We start from the raw sequence: 19,325 nt of genomic DNA on the forward strand, positions 1-19,325 counted from the left end.
TGTGGGCATTGCAAAGCCTGCAGATCCAGTAAGATGGTAAAAAATTCCAAATACCGGGAACACAAAAGAAGAAAGAAATAACACAATTCCTCACATGCAGTACAAGTTACGTTATCTATGTCCTGGAATGCCCCTGCAAACTTAGATACGTAGGCAGTACTACCTGTATGGTCAAGAAACGTATCCAAGAACATCTCAGGGCAATGACAAATATCGATACCCACTACCCAATTGCACGACATTTTCAGGAAAAACATCAGTCTAAAAGCTCATCTCTCCAATTCTTTGCAATCGAACAGGTGAACCTAGGAAGCAGAGGAGGCAATTGGGAGCTAGCACTAAGAAAGAAAGAATCCAAATGGATATTGGAATTAGAAACCCTATTCCCTGGAGGTCATAACCTTGATGAGGAGCTAGCAACACATTTGCACGATGATTGAGGATATATGACTTACTATGTTATAATTTTAAGTTTTCTGTAATATACCCTTTAGATTTAATGATCTGTTCAGCAATGTAAAAAACTGTTTTTACCTGATTGTAAGGATATATTTAGGCTTTCCTGTTTTCAGTTTCTATTTCAGGTATATTCTGGTGGTGTTTTTTCAGTGTTTTCCAGTGATTTCAATACTTTAAAAAAACAGTGCTTTTCAGTGGTTACTCATTTTCGCGCCATAAAAAAACAGCAGAAACAGTGTTTTACCGGTGTTTATGGAACGCTTTGCTTTTATTATTGCTTGCTTTCTTCACTGATGCATGGTATGTAGACAGTGTATATGAGGTCCAAATACATTTTTACAAGTAGAACTTATTGTAGTACACTATACAATACTTCTTCAGTGAATCTTTGGAAAACAAACTATTCACAATAATGAAAGAGAAGAGCAGACTGAATTGAAAAATGTGGTCATTCAATTTCTCCCAAGAGGAGTCCAGAAGCTGCTTGTTTCCCCATCAACAGTAGCGATGAGATGCGTTTTACCAAACAAATACAAGTCAAACAAAACCAGCACAGTAGTCAAACATGCATTAGCAGCCTGCTGCATTTGGAAACGCATTGGGGAGTTGAAACGAGAGCAAAAATGTTTAGAGTTAAAATATTTTATCAACTATCAAATATAATTTGAAATGTCTAATACTTTGGCGCTTCATTAAGGCAACTTCATAGTAGAGCCAATGCATAACCAGAGTAAGGTTTAACAGTTGCTTTTTGCTGCATATTTTTTGGGGGGGTTTGTGCAACCTTGGATTTCTTGAGGGAGGAGAACTGACTACGTTATCGCGGACCTTGACCTGACTGCTGGTCTCCTCGTACGAGTACCCCAAAGAACGGTGCAGCCAATATGCCAAATTAGTCTCTCCCGCGGCCCAACATTACACCCCCACCCTCACGGTGCAGCACTGGCACCACCCAGACAACCTTCCTGCTCCCTGTCCGTCAATGGGGGGGGGGCGCAATTAGCCTTCTGTAATCTTTTAGCTGTCGCTATGCCAGACACTCAAATTATTGCACGCTCCGCCGCCTGTGTGTGCCCACCAGCTTGCCACCCACTGTTCCTTCCACCTCCAGCATAATCCCTGTGTGTCCTTATTGCCAGCCTCCCTTGCAGTTTCTCTGGAATAAAAATAAATGCAGCCTCAATAGTATTTTTAACCTTTCAGAATTTGAAACAGATGGGTGATATTTGTTTAAAGAGAATTCCCGGGAAATCTGGAGTAACAAAGAAAAAGGATATGGAGTCCATACTCACCTTTACCTTCCTTAGCAGGTATACAAGCTCAGCTGTGGCCAGTGTGAGAGGCTTGCGCCGCTCCTCCGAGATATATTCTGAATGGTACCTCGCATTTCTCAGCACGACATGCCCTGTTTATTTAAAAACAGTAGTGTATCTTCTCTTCTCAGTGGCAGCATTTTTTGGAAATCTGAGAAAAAACACCCAAGCACTCAATCTGCCCTACAAATCCGTTTTAACGCACAGTGGAGAGCAGTGTGGAAAGTTTGCACTTCAGTGCTTTCAACATGGCAGTTTCATGACCTCCCCATGCCCGACAAGTAGCTAACACTGCCAGAGGGCTACATCCAGGACTTAAAGTGGGCCGGCTCCTGCAGGTGCTGGGCACAGGCAATTCTTACAGCAGGTGGTCAGACGCGTCTCTATTGGGCTCTCCATTTTTGCCCTCACCCTCAGGGTGATTTTTTTTTTTTTACTGTGCAGCTGCTCATAATTTAATGTAACTTCAACGAGACGGGTTATAGTTCTTTCAGTGTCTCATCAATTCAGCACTGAAGCATACATACAACAAAGCCGTAGTTACTGCTTATTTATCTCATGCAACTAACAACCATTGACAAAGCCAATAGACCTGGCTCATTGTATGTGTAATGTTACTTGTTGTATCATATATCGGGATGCTAAGACAGAAAACGCAAATACCAGTGGGGCGACACACTATGCTAAGCACAGGTTTTTAGCATACGTGTTTTTAAGCCTCGCCCTTAATTACATCCACCACTCCCATTTAAAAGACCCACTAGATTTTTCGTCGTCCTACATAAAGCCAAAGCCCTGGCCACGGGTACCTCGGTGTTACAGACGCAGCAAAACACCTGCTGGGGTAATAAAACATTATTCCTAGCACCAATTGAATTACGGCGGCACTTAATTTTTTCGGAAATGCTACATTGTAAGCCGAAAGCGCTTTCTGCGCCCCCCAACCCCACATCAACACGCTACCATGATTGCAGGCACGTGAGGCACTGTTCTGCTCTGCATGATGGATGGCCGATCTTCCTGTAGGTCGGGCCCAGTTTGTTGAGCACTAAATTTCCCAAGTGCGTGCCACCCAGTGTTTTCCCCTACACTGCCGGACTGGTGCCTCTAACCCCCTCCATGGTACCCCCGTGTGGAAATCAATCACGCCCTTGTAAGAAATGGCGCCAATCCCTGCTCTCCTATAGTGCCTGGTGCAGCAATCTCCCCCACCCCCAGATGTGGGGGGAACACCCAATAGATCCTAACCGGCCAGACTCTTGCAAAAACCTCCTCCGGTGCAGCCTGGCTCCCAGCCTTAACCTAGTAATTAGACCCCTACCTGCCCTGACTTAACCTGGAGAACCGAGGGCCCCCTTTGCCCCTCCCTTTTCGCTACCCCCACTTACGCGCTTTGTCTCCCTCTAACTAACCTGTCTCTGATATTGAAGTGCTTTTTATGCTGCCCCCGTTGCGTCACCCCTGGACAAATACCTTCTTTGTGGTATTCTGTGAGATATATCATCCGCCCAGGCTCACACGCCGAGATTCAAACTTCACTCCGAGATTCAAACAACACCCTGCTCCTGAGTCAGCATGTCCGAGCCTCGGCCCCCCGCGCCTCCCCCTTATACCCTGCCATTTACTACAATTGTCTGGTTTAACAGCCTTGCGCTCCTGTGCCCAATTACAATCTGCACAACTCCTAAAACGCCCCTGCCGTGTTAAGTACCGACCATTACCCACCCCCATATCCATATAAGTGCCTGGACGGCCCTCCGCCCTCCCCCCCTTGCTATCCACGGGCATTTCACGACTCTTCATTATCCTTATCCTCTGCCCGCACTTTATATCTTTCGTGTTGCAGCTTGTTAGGGCCGAAGCCCTTGTACCCATCCCTTGCCTATGAATCCCCGCTGTGCCTTTCCCACTACTCCGCCCATTTATAACCACCATCAAGCCAGCCCCAGAACAACAGTCCCGCCCTACCATTATCACACATCGTTACCTCCTCTCCTGCACATTGCTCCACACCTGCTGCCATATGAAATTCAATCGGGGGCCATTGTACTGCTTTGGCTCCATCAAGTGGCCAAGTGGTGCAACAGCAACGAAAATCAGTGACACTCGGTTTAAACCGAGTCCGCTGATTTTCGTCCGGTAGTGTACTGTCGGTAATATTCGGTTTAAACCGAATTCCGGACAGCCTAGATATATTGAATTGATTTTAATCCCTTGAGTGCCCCGCCCTTTCCACGCCCTGTGCCGGGCGTTTCATTAGCGGGCGGGGCTCATGACGAGATAGTCTCGTCATGGGCACAGCGCAACCGCGGCCCATGACGAGACCATCTCGTCATGGGCACTCAAGGAGTTAATGTTCTCTTATCTGTTTACTTTACAGGAGGAAAGGAAGGGAACCATCACCTTGTAATTCACATCACAGGTTCCCTACCCTTCTCCTCGCCTAAACTGTCACCAGCACTGATTATAAGATAAGAGATTCTTTTCAATTGCACTTATTTTATTATTTTATTATGGGATGAAATAATGTAGTTATTTCTATACTTGTTGTTTCCTTTCTTCCTTTTATTTTATCACTTTTCATTATTATGTACACAGCTAGGAGTGTCTCACTGAATGCATTACCACTTGGTGTTGCAAGAATATAAGTGGCAGTTTTCAATAACAAGATCCCCAGTTGTTATAGGTTATTTCTATACAGAGGTGACCTAATAATTAGAGGCACTTACCACTATTCACGCTAATCCGGGTATCTTGCCTGGCAAATTAAGCAGGATTAGAAATTTATTAACTTTGTACAGCGTATCTTTGATCAGAGTAACTGAAATAGCATATGGCAATAGCAATAGAATTGAACATGGCACTAGTCCAGTGTATATAACGTCTATTCAGGGATCATGTTTGAAGAACATTGTTATAGATTGAAATAAGCCTTTGATGTGACAAGGAGTGAGTACAAAAGTATGTATATGCACTAAATCGGTTTTTCTTTTCCTGATACTTTATGAAGAACATTGGCACTAGCCCATGTTAAATAATGAATGGATGACCTGTATATATGTATATGCACAAACCGATTTCCTCTGATACTTTATGAGAAATATAGGCACTAGTCCATGTAAAACAAGGCATATTCAATATGAACCGATGACTTGGATGTATAAATCAAACTCCATGACACAAAACGTACATAACACCGTATATATTTTGCATTGTATCAAGTGTTTACTCCAATGTTACAAAATGGCCACCGTGTTTACCACGAAAGTTTTAAGACATACTATGTGAGTCCTACCTTTGTGTTCGTTGTAATTTGTGTACTAAGGCACGTTGGTTTACAGCAGCTTTATCGTGTGATCAAGACACCACGAGTGTCGAAACGCGTAGCGGTTGAAAAATAAATATATGGTTGGAGTACTTGGATCCCTGAGAGTGCGTATCTATTTTCATTGGATTATACTGAAACATGCCGGTTTGGGTTACCGGCACACCACACGCCACCTGACAACGGGACAAAACTCAGCAAAAACCCGCCCTGGTATTGAATATATATATATATATATAAAAATTGTGTACTTTACTTTCTCACTCTATTTTCCAGTATCTGTACATGTCCTGCCATATACTTCAGTTTCTCTCTGGATATCTCAGCTTGCATTTTAATATTAAGCTAGTTATATAACTGCATACATCAATATCTCTCTGAGTGACTTAGTGCAATCATCAGCTTCCGTCTGACTTTGTAAATGTATGCATAACTGTATCATTTGCTCTGTTACTGTATGCATAGCTATATCATTATGTGTGAAAAGTAAATATATTTAGCTATACCTTGCTGTCTTACTAAAAGCATCAGTGTGAAGCGGGGCATCATAATCTATATATCTGTGTATATGTCATTGTATACCTGTATACATAATAAAACACATACCTCACTATCTCACTGCATGCATTATTTCACTCCTTGTGTCACTGCCTACATAGGTGTATACCAGTGTTTTGTTTTTCTTCACATCTTTTTACCCATACTTCCTGATCAGTAGAGTATAGTTTGTTTTCCTCTTTTACTCTCTTTTAATATTTTCTTTTAGTTTTCTCAAACATCCAGCTCACTTTCATTCACCTTAATCATACTCACTCCTTCTCTATTAACTATTTGTTTATGCTACAGCTTAATTCACATACCTGTTAAATGTGATTGTGGTGTGTATTTTTCTTTAAACAATTCTTGTGTTGGAACGTGCACTACTTGTTTATAATCAATGTTTAGCGTGTGTACCGTGCTCCTGGATATCACTCCCTGATCAAGAGCGTATTAATATATATTATAGTAGCATCCCCATATGTGTGGGGTATGTCACCCAAGGCACAGGTTAAAGGCACCCTCAACGGGGCTTTATCCTCTTACAATTGGTTTTGTTTCTCAAAAGATTATTTTCAAACAGTTTATTTCAATGTATCGTTTTATTCACAATGATTCTCTTGTGTGGATTAACTTCAATTCCTAAGATGCATCATTCTCAGATTGACATTTTACTTGTTGTCTCTGTCCCAATGCATTTCGGCCGACTGGTCTTCGTCAGGGGAATATCTATGAGGTTGAATATAATTCCTTGTTAGTTATTGGGGACAAACCACCGAAGAACGGGTTAATGGTGACTTAGTGTTCGACTTGCCAATATGTGTCTCTTGTGGATATTAGTATCCCTGTTATACTGTGTGTGAAACTTTACATGACTATTTACTATCTTATTTTATTTTGCTTAAAACCAGTGATTCATGTGTCGATAGGTGTCTCGTAATGCGGTATCGAGTGCTTTTAGTGAGTTGCCCCGGCGTGTTACTCATAAACAATAGGATAAACGAACATACAAGCTTAAAAAACAAGCATGCTGATGATTAGTTCTACGGCGAGTGTTTCTCTTACCGATTGCTCCAAAACAATGGGCTCCTTTCCAAAAAACGGTTCAGTGCTGGTTAGTAAGCTTTTGTGAGTTTGCGTAGTAGTTATATTACTGATGACGGACTGCACGTTGACGTGCTGTTCAGAAGAGAGAAGACGGACTAGTGTTTTGTATAGAGGATCGACTTAGCGATAAAGTTATATTCTATGTGATCCCATATGTTCCAAAAAATATCTATTAAACAGTGTAAGTGGCTAAATGTGACGGCGCAATACTTAAAGAGTGCAAGGTGGTGATTAGTGAACATATAGTGATAATACGGCGGTCTGCACGTAAACAGATGCAGAACATGTGTTATGAAGTTTTTGCTCAAGAAATATGAGTGACTAAAAGCGCAATACATAAATATGCGATGTAATTATGATATGTGACTATTTAAAAAGGCAACAGGCTACACGTCAGCTTCTAAATTAGAGTTTGGTTCAGAAAAGAGAAGTTGGGGACACAAAAAGAGTAATATCTTAAGTGCTGACAATCATTGCATACTAAGTACATAACTTCCCTAGGTGTTTAAAAAATGCTTAAGGGTCGGCTGTGAATGAAACATATGTGCATATATCACAATGCTTGTTATGTAGGTGACCAATTGTACATAATGTGTCCTCCTGCTATATGTGTACTATATGTTATAAATAACATTGAAATTCAACCCGTTCATTCATCCCGTTGGGTTTCAAAGTGTTCAAATGGTATATCCAATAGTTTTTTTCTCTGTAGTAAGGTGTCACAGTTGTCTTTTCCTTCTTGTCTCTCTATTGTTTCCAATACGCACAATTTTAACTGACTTATGTTATGCCCGCTTCAATAAAATGATTCACTACTGTGGACGTCATTTGTTTAGTTCTAATATTGCTCTTGTGTTCATTCAAATGTCTTTTTAGTTTTCTTTCTGTCTGTCCGATGTAGGCTTTTCCACACGGGCATTTTAGCACATAAATTACATTAGAGGTATCACACGTGGCATTTACTCGTAATTTGATGATGTGTCCCTTCATAGGATGGTTAACGTGAGCTCCTTTAATAACGTTGTGGCAGTTATTACAATTCCAGCAGGGTACAGTACCTTTGTAATTTGTTTGTGTAGTAGGTGTAGTGGGATGTTTTATCATTTCTCCTACATTCTTCCCTCTGATATAAGCGAAAATAGGTTCCTGGTCGAAGATGTTATTGAAATCTAGTTTTAATAACGGCCAATGTCTTTTTATTATTTTTTTAAAAGTTAAAAGGGTGGCTCATGGTGGAATATTTACAAACACAAGTTATTCGATCTTCTGATTGTTTTGGTTGTGTTGCCAGTAATTCATTCCTTGTTTTAATTTTACAACGATTTTTAGCCTGTGTCAATATGTGTTCCGAATATCCCCTTTTCCTGAATCTTTGTAGCATGTTATCACTCTGTTCAATTTCCTTCATGGGGTCTGATACTATCCTTTTGACTCTCAACAGATGAGAATATGGGAGATGGTGTTTAAGTGGTTGTGGATGAAAACTATCATAAGCCAGGGTATTATTTATATCTGTTTCTTTTCTATATAGGTCTGTTTCAAATCCAATCGGTGTTTTTGTTATTTTTACATCCAAAAAAGTGATAGTCTTTTCTTGTATCTCAAAAGTAAATTGGATTCTGTCATCAATCTGGTTAAGATGGGTTAATTGCTCCTTTAGTGACTCTGTCGTACCTTTCCATATGATGAATATGTCATCAATAAATCGTAGGTATAGCCTTAATTGAGATTTCCATGGTTGGGTGTTCAAAATGTGTTCTTCTTCACAGTAATTCATGAAGATATTGGCGTATGTGGGTGCGGCGCAATTTCCCATAGATGTTCCTGTCTTTTGTTGATACCAGTTATCTTGCCATTTGAAGTAGCTATGTAATAAGGCAAACTCCAAAAGTTCCATGAGAAAAACTTTTATTCCTTCCTCATATTCCGTGTGTAATAGTGCTTTCTCGACGGCCTCTATTCCTTGTTGGTGCGGGATGGACATATATAAAGTTTTTATGTCTATGGTGCATAGTGTTATCGGTTCTTCTCCCGTTATTTTGATTTGGTCAAGTTTAATGAGAAAGTCCGTTGTGTCTTTAAGAAATGACCTCATTTTCAAAACGCATGGTTGCAGGTAACGGTCTAGGAATTTACCAACCAGTTCATGAAGACTCCCACGAGTCGACACGATTGGGCGACAAGGTGGTCTCACTGGGTCTTTGTGTATTTTTGGCACCATATAAAAGGTCGAGCTTTTGGGGTTCGTCTGTATTAAGTACTTTTTAGATTTTTCGTTGATGATACCCCCATCCAATGCCTTTTGAACTATGATTGTCAAAGTCTCCTTGAATTCATCCGTCAGGTTTATTTCAAGTCTCATATATGTGTTTTGATCAAGCAGATGTAATTCTACCTGCTCTAGGTAGTAGGTGGTATTCATTATAACAAGGGTTCCCCCTTTATCTGCTTTTTGGCAGGTAACAGTGGTTTTGTTGGCTATAGATTTTAGGGCTCCAAATACTTTGGCTGTCAAGTTCCTGTATTTGCGTTTTTTTTTTAAAGTTTAGTTTTGCTATATCTTGTTTCACCAACAGTTCAAACATATCCAAACTCTTATGGCTCACTAGGGCCATGTATGTGCTTTTAGGTCTTAGGCCTTTCAAAAGGTCTTCCCCTTCTCCTGAGTAATCCGTAACGATGTTTTGAAAAAAATGTCGAAGTTGAAGTTTTTTCCTCAATTTGAAAAATCTGATGTTTAGTTCTAACGGGTTTGATCATGTGGTAGGCACAAATGATGTTCCCTTCTGCAACGTTTGTAACTCAAACTCACTGAAATGCTATTCCGAAATGTTGATCACTAAGTTGTCTACTGTGTTCCTTTTTTGCTCTTGTCTTTCTTCGATGTTACATTGTTTGAGGTTGTTCTTTTTCTTTCTCTTTGTTTTCTTCTCTGGCTCCGCCTGGGTCGTCCCGCTCGGCAGGGCCTACCTCTAAAAAAGAGGTGCTGCTTGTAGTTGGTTGGTTAGATCCTAGCGTTTGAATTGACTTCTGTATGTTTCTGGGTGGATCTGTTGTTTCATTCTCAGAGGAGGAGGTATCCGTATTTGCAGTGTAGGGTTTATTTTGTCTTCATTTAGCATAAATGTCTGCCTACGTATAGACTTCCCCCAACATATAATCAATCGTGTCTCTACAATATTTCCGGATTTTCCTTTCGTTCACCTTTTGTGTATGTTTTTGTAAAAACTTGTCTCAAGATAGCACACAAAAACTGAGCAAAAGAATGGTAGTCCACTCTCATACAAGGCAACCATTAATGGCACTCTTTTTAACTTTGCTTTCAAGGTTACAGAGGCTGCAAATAAAGAGAAACACTGCTACTTCACGGTGGAGCAACACAGCAAACTGAAATCTTTTTAAAAATCTATTCCTAAACACTACCACTTGCACACCACTTCTTACAAATCCCTAAATTTATACCCAAACAATATTTATTCATTATTTCTTTCATTACCAATCTCTCCTCACATTAACAGGAAGGATTTATTGTTCCCTTTCTCCCTGAACTCCTGTAGCTCTGTTTCCATGGTGACAAAACATTTAACATTCTTTGAAACCAGTAGTTGACAAGCTCACAACAGTCTCTACAGCAGCATGCTAACTCCTAAACCCAAGACAGCAGGTGTGGTTGACTGTATGCAATTAGAAACATATCCCACAAAGCCAATCAGACATTTTTTGTTTTGAAAATTCTTTTTATTGGCATTTGGTAATATAAACTTACATTTATCATGTTGCGCATAAATGACAGTTACATATACGTAGCAAGGTAGACCGTCGTTGGTATCAACATTACGTTTACGTCTTGGACGATGTGGGTGTGGTCTATGGTGCAGCAGGTCTGTGCCAGTTAAAGAAAAACTAGGGGGAGAACTGAACTGGGGAGTGCCATGGGGTTCGTGGTGTGTGGGTTAGGCGTATAGTAGGAGTCGGCTATTGCCTACTCCATCATGCAGCTATCTTTCACCTAGGAGAGAGTAGACATGCAGGCCGACATGGAGTGCCGCTGAGTGGTCCTGTCGGGGGGAGATAGACCCGATGGATCTGGGGGTAGCGCGGAGGGTTGTGGAGGGAGGCCCCCCATCCCGGGAGCCCGCGCGGCGCGAGCAAAGCCAATCAGACATATACTAAATTTATACCAAAACCAAGTTTTAAAAAGTGTCATAATTACAGCATCCAATCAAATGTGATCTTTTAAATTTTACTTGCTAAAGTGTCTTTTAACTGACTTCATTTTGAAAACTGCCTCATTCTGCTTCAGCCTTCTCCTGTGCGCTACTGCTCCATCCTTCAAAATGGTTAAAGTGTGGGTTGTAGGTCACAGCTTTGTGTTTTGGGCTAGAGAGTATGCTAGAAAGAGTGGGATTGACAGGGACCTGGGTTTGCCTAATGTAGATATTGGTTGGTTTGGCCAGAGAATGTTAAAGTGGCAACAATTGCTTCTATTGGTTGAAAGCATTATGGATTCCCAACATCCAGACCTCATGATTGTGCACTGTGGTAGCAATGTTCTGGGCACACTGACAGGGGTAGGAATGGAAATCCTAATAAAGAATACCTTTGAACAATTAATGCAACTTTTCCTTCACACTACCTTGGTGTTCTCTAACATATGCCAGAGGCAGAAATGGAAGTGGTCTGCATTTTGTCCACAGGTGGAGAAAGCCAGGAAACATGTAAATAAAACTGTTTCAGCATTCCTCAGAGACCATACCATAGCCACTATCTACAATAACTACCTGCGCTTCAACATACATGGAATATACAGGAGAGATGGTGTTCACTTCACAGACAAAGACAACAGAGGGTTTCTAAGCAACTAAAAACTCTGCATCTGCTCATATATGTAGTCATCAAATACACACAATGATCACAATGCCCAATGTCTCTTCTAAGAGCCACCCTATTTCCTAAACAGTTATTATTTTTAACTGTAAAGACTTCTTTTTTAATATCAAATCCACAGATCCATCGTGGTTCCACAAACCAAAAGCACACATTCAATGCAAAACAGCACATTTAATATTTCTAGTAGACGGTTCTGAATGGGTCTCACAGTGGGTATAACACACTCTAAATGGGAATAATGTTAGGTCCATACGTTTCTCTATGCATATCTTAGTGGCTGTAACAGTGCCTGTATGGGTATATCAGTGGTGCGAGACTTTGTATCAGTATGTGAGTGGCTATGAAAATGTCTGTATAGGTGTAAGTGTGCATGTGAGAGTCTCTGTATGGGTTTTTAAATGGGTGTAACAGTGTCTGTAGGATATCTGAATGTGTGTGACAGTGTCTTTATTGGTGTAACGCTGGGTGTGACAGTGTGTATATGGGTATGTGAGTGGGTGCAAAAGTGTCTATATAGGTTTAAGTGTGGGTGTGAGAGTCTCTGTATGGGTTTGTGAATAGGTGTGAGAGTCTGTATGAGTTTGTTAATGGGTGTAACTATATCGCTAGGATATCTGAATGGGTGTGAGAGTGTCTGTAGGGGTCTGTGAGTGGATGTAAAAGTATCTATATAGATGTAAGAGTCTATGTATGTTTTTGTGCATGGATGTGAGAGCCTCTGTATGGGTTTGTGAATGTGGGTAACAGTGTCTGTATGGGTGTAAGAGTGGGTGTGAGAGTGTCTGTATGTGTATGTGAGTGGGTCTAAAAGTGTCTTTATAGGTGTAAGAGTAGGTGTTAGAGTCTCTGTATGGGTTTGTGAATGGGGGTAACAGTATATCTAGGTTATCTGAATGGTTGTGAGAGTGTCTGTATGGGTATGTGAGTGGGTATAAAAGTGTCTATAAAGGTGTAAGTGTGCTTGTGAGGTTCTCTGTATGGGTTTGTGAATGGGTGTGAGAGTCTTTGTATGGGTTTGTGAATGGTGTAACAGTATCTGTAAGGGTGTAAGAGTGGGTGTGAGAGTATCTGTGTGGGCATGTAAGTGGATGTGACAGTATCTGTGTGGGTATGTAAGTGGATGTGACAGTATCTGTATGGTTATGTTTAGATGCTATGAGAGTAAGAGAGAGTATAAAAATATATATATATGTATTTTTTGGAGCCACGCTAGATCCTTGAATCCCCCACTGTGTTACATGGGGACCGCACTGAGCCCCGCAAGAAATCCAGGGATCTTGCGAAACATTTTTCATAATTCTCACCCCAGAACACACGCTCAGCCCACTTTCATAGCCTGCACAAGGGGTCAGGAAAGCTCTCACCTGACCCCTTTATTCAATATGTAAACAACAATTCAGCCCCAGAAACCATTTACCGAAAAACAAAATGGCAGCCACAACTTTTCTGTGAAGGTGTGGCCAGCCAATCAGGTCTTGGCTTCTGCTTGTAATTCTGCGGATCCACGCATCCCTATATATAAACATTTATTTTCAGTTAATATCTTTAAAACTACTGAAAAGGTTTACACCAAATCACAAAAGGCGTGATCTGCAGAACAAAATCTACCTTTCTGCCAAATTTAGTGTAATTCCATCCAGCGGTTTCGGCTGTAGTCATGTTGAAAAGTCCTATGGCAATTAACATGGCAAAATATGTTTTGAGACCCCTCCTTTTTCTCGGCCCCACTTCAGGGCTCACCTCGAAACTTTCCAGTCAACCGCTGAAGTGAGTGTTGAATCTTTGTGGAAAATTCCATGAAGATTAGTCAACTGCCACAAAAGATATAGGCAACTGCAAATCAGCTTTTTAATAGAAATTAGGCTCTAACTATAACTAACTACTGGCAACCTCCAGTAGGTAATTTTATATATATATATATATATATATATATATATATATATATATATATATATATATATATATATATATATATATATATATATATATATATACATATATATATATATATATATATATATATATATATATATTACCTACTGGCAGTCGCCAGTAGGTAGTTATAGTTAGGACCTATTTTCCATAGGAAATCCGCAACATTCTATTTGGAAAAACGTTGGCGCCGATTGATGAATCTTCGTGAAATTTTCCAATCTTTTGGCCAGCTCTGTTCTGCTCCTATCCTGAAAATTTCACAGTGATTCGTCAAGCGGGGGCCGAGAAAAAAGGGGGGTCCCAAAACACATTTTCTCCATGCATTTTCCCATAGGACCTGTTGACGCAGCTACAGCCCGAACTGCTGAACGGAATGACATCAAATTTGGCAAAGAGGTAGTCCTCAGTTCAGACTTGTGCCTTTTGCTTAAATTGTGTTAATCCGTTCAGTAGTTCCTGAGAAAATTAGAGTTAAAAAGACAGATATATCTGGGCGGAGCCTAACCACACATCTCATTGTGAGATCTGATTGGCTGTCAGTACTTCATCCAAGAAGTGTTGGCAGCCATCTTGGGACCAATATACATGATAGCACCTCATTAAAAAGCATTGCAGTTAATAGAAGGTTTTAAGACTTTAGTTACATTATAAATCATTTGTTGATGGTACCATACTCATTTTAGGAATTGTGGTGTGTTCTAAGGTGATTTTACCATGTGAAAAACTATTTTCTCATGCTTTTCCCACAGAGGTTTGGACGGTGATCTATAAGCTAAACTGAGAGCATATTTTCTGTAAATTCACATTATCTTTCTCAGTCATGTGAGAACGAAGTCTCACATTCTCAGTAAAACATGTACATCCAACAAGGGCAGATTCCTTTGTGTTCTACTGCAGCTTCCCAGAGTGTTCTAAAGAACAACTAGAGCGCTAACAGTCCTACATATGACAAACGTATTGCACACCTGAAGCTATCTTGATTGGAATAAAGTGGTAACTCTTACAACATTTAATTTAAAAAGGAACAAAATGAGGGGGTTCATTTTGCCATAGAAATTATGATTAGTGCTAAGAACAATTAGGGCATATTTTGAGTGACTTCTCAAATCCTCTTCTACTTCATTAAAAAATTCTGACATGCAGACTGAAACATGCACTTTCAATTCCAGCAGCAGACTTCCCTGGTGAGCAGTAGCTTTACTACAGTGATCTAATAAGCAACTAGAGTGCTAACATTCTGAATTTATGGCAAATGTGTGACACATCTGAATGCCTTCTTGATGGAATCAAAGTAAAAAACGGAAAGTATTTCCTACTGAGGAGACTGTAGTAAATGAAGAAATTAGGAAACTTCATAACAAATAAGTCTCCCAAAATGGTCACCAGAGACAAAAGTGCCCAAATGGAGCCCAAATATCACCCAGATGTAGCCCAAGTATAGCCCAATGACAGAATGTCCCAGAGTGTTCTAACGAACAACTAGAGCGCTAACAGTATTACTTATGATAAAAGTATGGCACACCTGAAGCCATCTTGATTGGAATAAAGTGGTAACACTTAAAACATTTAATTTACAAAGGAACAAAATGAGGGGGTTCATTTTGCCATAGAAATTATGATGAGTGCAGCAGAAAGAAAAATTAGGGCACATTTTGACTTCTCAAATCCTCTTCTATTTCATAAAATCTTTTTGACATGCAGACTGAAACATGCACTTTCAATACCAGCAGCAGCCTTCCCTGGTGAGCAGTAGCTTTACAGTGATCTAATGAGCAACTAGAGTGCTAACATTCAGAATTTATGGCAAATGTGTGACACATCTGAATGCCTTCTTGATGGAACCAAAATAAAAAACTGAAAGTATTTCCTACTGAGGAGACTGCAGTAAATGAGGAAATTAGGAAACTTCATAACAAATAACAAATAAATCTCCCAAGATGGCCACCAGAGACAAAAGAGCCCAAATGCAGCACAAATAACACCCAGATGTAGCCCAGATGTAGCCCAATGACAGAAGTGTGCAAAAACACTTATTTTTGGTGTATTTGCAGTTCTACATAGTGCAGACTTGTCAGGTATTGGAGTGCTCTACATGAGCATTGGTTACATCACACAAGATCAAATTCATTTTGGTTGTAGACATGGGGAGATTACGTGATTTGACCAGAATCACAGAATGTTGAGCTGAAGCAGAAACTCCAACCTGGTTCCCCAGTTGCAAAGTCTGCAGCTCTGGAAGTAACACCACATCCTCTCCCCTACATGCAACATTTAATCAAGTGGTCAACTGGATAAAAAAACATAAAGCTGACAAATAATTTAAAAGTTCTTTGTCGCTATTTGAAAACTCAGAAAATATGTCCTCATTTTAGTTTTTTAGAGCACTAACCATAATTTTGATGCAAATAAGACCCTCTCATATATGTAATTTCTAAAGGAAATGCTCTAGGTATTACAGTTTTGATTACATCAAGATGACGTCAGGCGTTCCACACTTTAGCAATCAATATTGAATGTTAGCAATCTAGTGGTTCATTGGGATACTGTTGAGAGGCAGAGGCCAGGGGCATGGACTCTGAAAATTGAAGGCAGGTAGGAGAGTGCAGAGGCAACAATTTGACCACACTGGGCAGGCAGGAAGGGCAGTGGCAGCACAACAGACTATGGAGGGCAGTGGATAGGGGGGCAGGGGCAACAAACCAACAATACAGGACTGGCAAGAGAGGCTGTGGCGATATAATAGACCATTGTGGGCAGAAGGAAGAGGCAGTGGTAGTGCAACCATACATGCCAACAGACCCGTTTCAGCCAGGAAACGTCCAATGTTTTTAAGCTCAAATGGGCTTTATTTGATCTGTCTCCTATCTACAATCTCCTCTTTTTCAATGTAACTCAAAGGGGAAAATCAATACCCCAGTTTGTTTTCTAAATCTCCCTCTTACCAAGTTCAAAATGTTCGCAAGTATGGTACATTGGATCATGGTAGGCAGGAGGAATTGGGGTAAGGACATGGACTCGGATAACAGAGGACAGGAGGGACATGGAAAGGTGCACCAAACTGACCCTACAGGGCAGGCATCAGGGTTTGCAGCAGCACAATACACCACACAGGGCATGCGGGACGGGAGTGCAGCACAACAATCCATAGAAAGCAATAGGGAGGGGACAGGACCATGGACATGGACAACAGAGAACAGAGGGGAAAGAGGCAATGGTAGCTAGCTGACCATAATGGGCAGACAGGAGAGCAAGCTGCAGCATAACAAACCATAAAGGGCAGGAGGGACGGATCAGGGACATTACAATGGAACAGACAAGCCAGGAGGGAGGGAATAGGGGTCTGCACATGGAGGGCTGGGGGCAAGAGGGCAGGGCAGGAGCAGCAAGATGACCATGGAGGTCAGGCAGGATGGGCACTAGAAACAAGACACACCATGTAGAGCAACAATGAGACTATGATGGCATACACACAGACCATGGAGGGAAGGTGGGAGGGGTCAGGGGCAGCTAGCTGACCACACATGGAACGTGGGAGGGGCTATGGCAGCACAGAAGACCATGCATGGCAAGCGGGAGGGTTAGTGGCAGCACAATGGCTATGATGGGCAAGAAGGAGGGTGCAGGGGCATGCACAAAGGACCATGGAGGATAGAAGGGAGGGTCAGGACCTGGGCACAGACAAGAGAGTTCAGGGGAAGGGGCCTCACAACAGACCGAGCAGGGCAGGCAGGAGGAGCAGTTGCAGCACAACAGACCAGGGAGGGCAGAAGGGTGTGGCAGAAAAATGGACCATGGAAGACAGAAGGAAGGAGATAGGGCATGGCATGTGGACAGGCAGGGTGGAGGTGGCAGGGACAGGTTACAGTCATCTGACAATGCTAGGCAGGTGGGAGGGGAGTGGCAGCTCAAAAGAACACTCAGAGTAGATAGGAGTGGCAGGTCCATGGAACATGGTGGGCAAAAAGGATGGAGCAGGGGCATGCACAAAGACAACGGAGGGCAGGGGGAAGGAGAATAGGGGCAGCAAGCTAAGCACAGAGGCTAAGCAGGAGGTCAATGATGGGCCATAGAATTAGACAATGGAGGGCAGGAGGAGTGGACTGGTACATCATGCTAAATGGAGGGCAGTGGCAGCACATCAGACCATGCATGGCAGGAGGGAGGAGGCTAGTCCATGGATTCAGACAACAGAGGATGGGGAGGAGGTGGATGGGGCAGCAAGCTAACTGTTCAGAGAAGGTGGGTATTGGGAACTTTATTGTTTTTAAAATGTGTGTCTGTGCGAACTACTTAAAATATGAACAAGTATGCAGCATAATCTCACTTTTATTCAGGAAGAAGAGGACGTTTGTGACTGTGACTCCGGGTTTACTTGGCAGAAACACCCCCTGACCCTCCACCCCATCGCAAAATCTAATGGCCATGAAAAGGGTAGGTGGATGCAGTGTTATATAGAACATAGTCCTGAGAGCACGATTGAAAATAAAAACTAGATATAGTATATGGTATAAACTATGCACCAAAAAGTGTGATATAAGATGAACCGGGGCGTGAAATATAATATGCAATACATTGTGCGCAATGACAGATTCATTGGAGAGCGCGAGATAGCACAGGCACTAGCACGTGCTATGCGATATGCGCCTTGGAGTGTAATATGCGCAGGGCAGTGTTGTGTAACCTAACTAGTCTCTAAAGTTGTAATATAAAATATGTGCTGGGGAGTGTAACGTTGCATATGCACTGTGACAAAGATATGGATCCCAGATTGTAATATGTATGGCATGGCGCTGTGCGTTATAACATAGGCATCGAGGAAGGCACGTTAGATGGGGCAATAAAACCCGTGCGAAGGCAAGTGTGGCATGACATATTCACGGGGTGATGTTACAGTGCACATGGGCTAGAGAGTGTCATAGCATATGCACTAGCTGGTGGAATACAACACAGAGGTGTGTGGCACTTGGTGGGCACTGGTGGGTGGAACACAGCATTGGGCTCAGCCAGGAGCACGCTGTGACTCTCAAGTGAGGTTCGTCTCCTTTCCAGAGAGTAAAATAAAAAGTATTACACATCCGGCGGTGGATGTGTGTTTTATTAACCGTGAGGGGGTTTCTTGCATAGTTTGGTCGAATTTTTGTCGAATCCCCTATGAATGGCTTGGTGTGCGTGTGTATTAAATGTGCTCGTCAATAGCTACCCATGTTTGTATAAATAAACGACAAGGGTGTCTACTTGGAGAGTACCCACCTGCGGGGGCGCTGGGATTAGGCACGGTAGGGCGTCAGACACGTCAGAGCATCACTAGCGCTGTAAATACATTCCACGTGGATTCATTGTATGCATAGTCGCCTTTTAATGAATATCACGCAAATCGTCATGGTGATAGGTACATACGGTTTGTCCAGCATGTCCTAGGTGTTTCTATAAATATATATATTTTTAAAATAATAAAAAACAAAGGCCGGCCGCGGGGGATTCGGTCCCCGGGGCCATAAGTGGCCTGAGGAGGGGGGCAACGCAGCCTCCCTCCTAAAGAATAAAAAAAAAAAAGGCCATGACCCGGGGGTTGGGGTCCCCGGGGCCGATTAAGGCCTTGGGAGGGCAACATTTATTTTTTTCAACAAAACAAATTAGGGTACAGGCCCTGGGGGATGGGGTCCCCAGGGCCAATAAATTAGAAAAAGAAGGGGGGCCACACAGCCCTCCTTCTTAAAAAAATAAAATAAATAAAAGACCGGCATTGCACCGGAGGCCAC

This window comes from Triturus cristatus, chromosome 3_1 (genome assembly GCF_964204655.1).
Source record: "Triturus cristatus chromosome 3_1, aTriCri1.1, whole genome shotgun sequence".
Taxonomy (NCBI): Eukaryota; Metazoa; Chordata; class Amphibia; order Caudata; family Salamandridae; genus Triturus; species Triturus cristatus.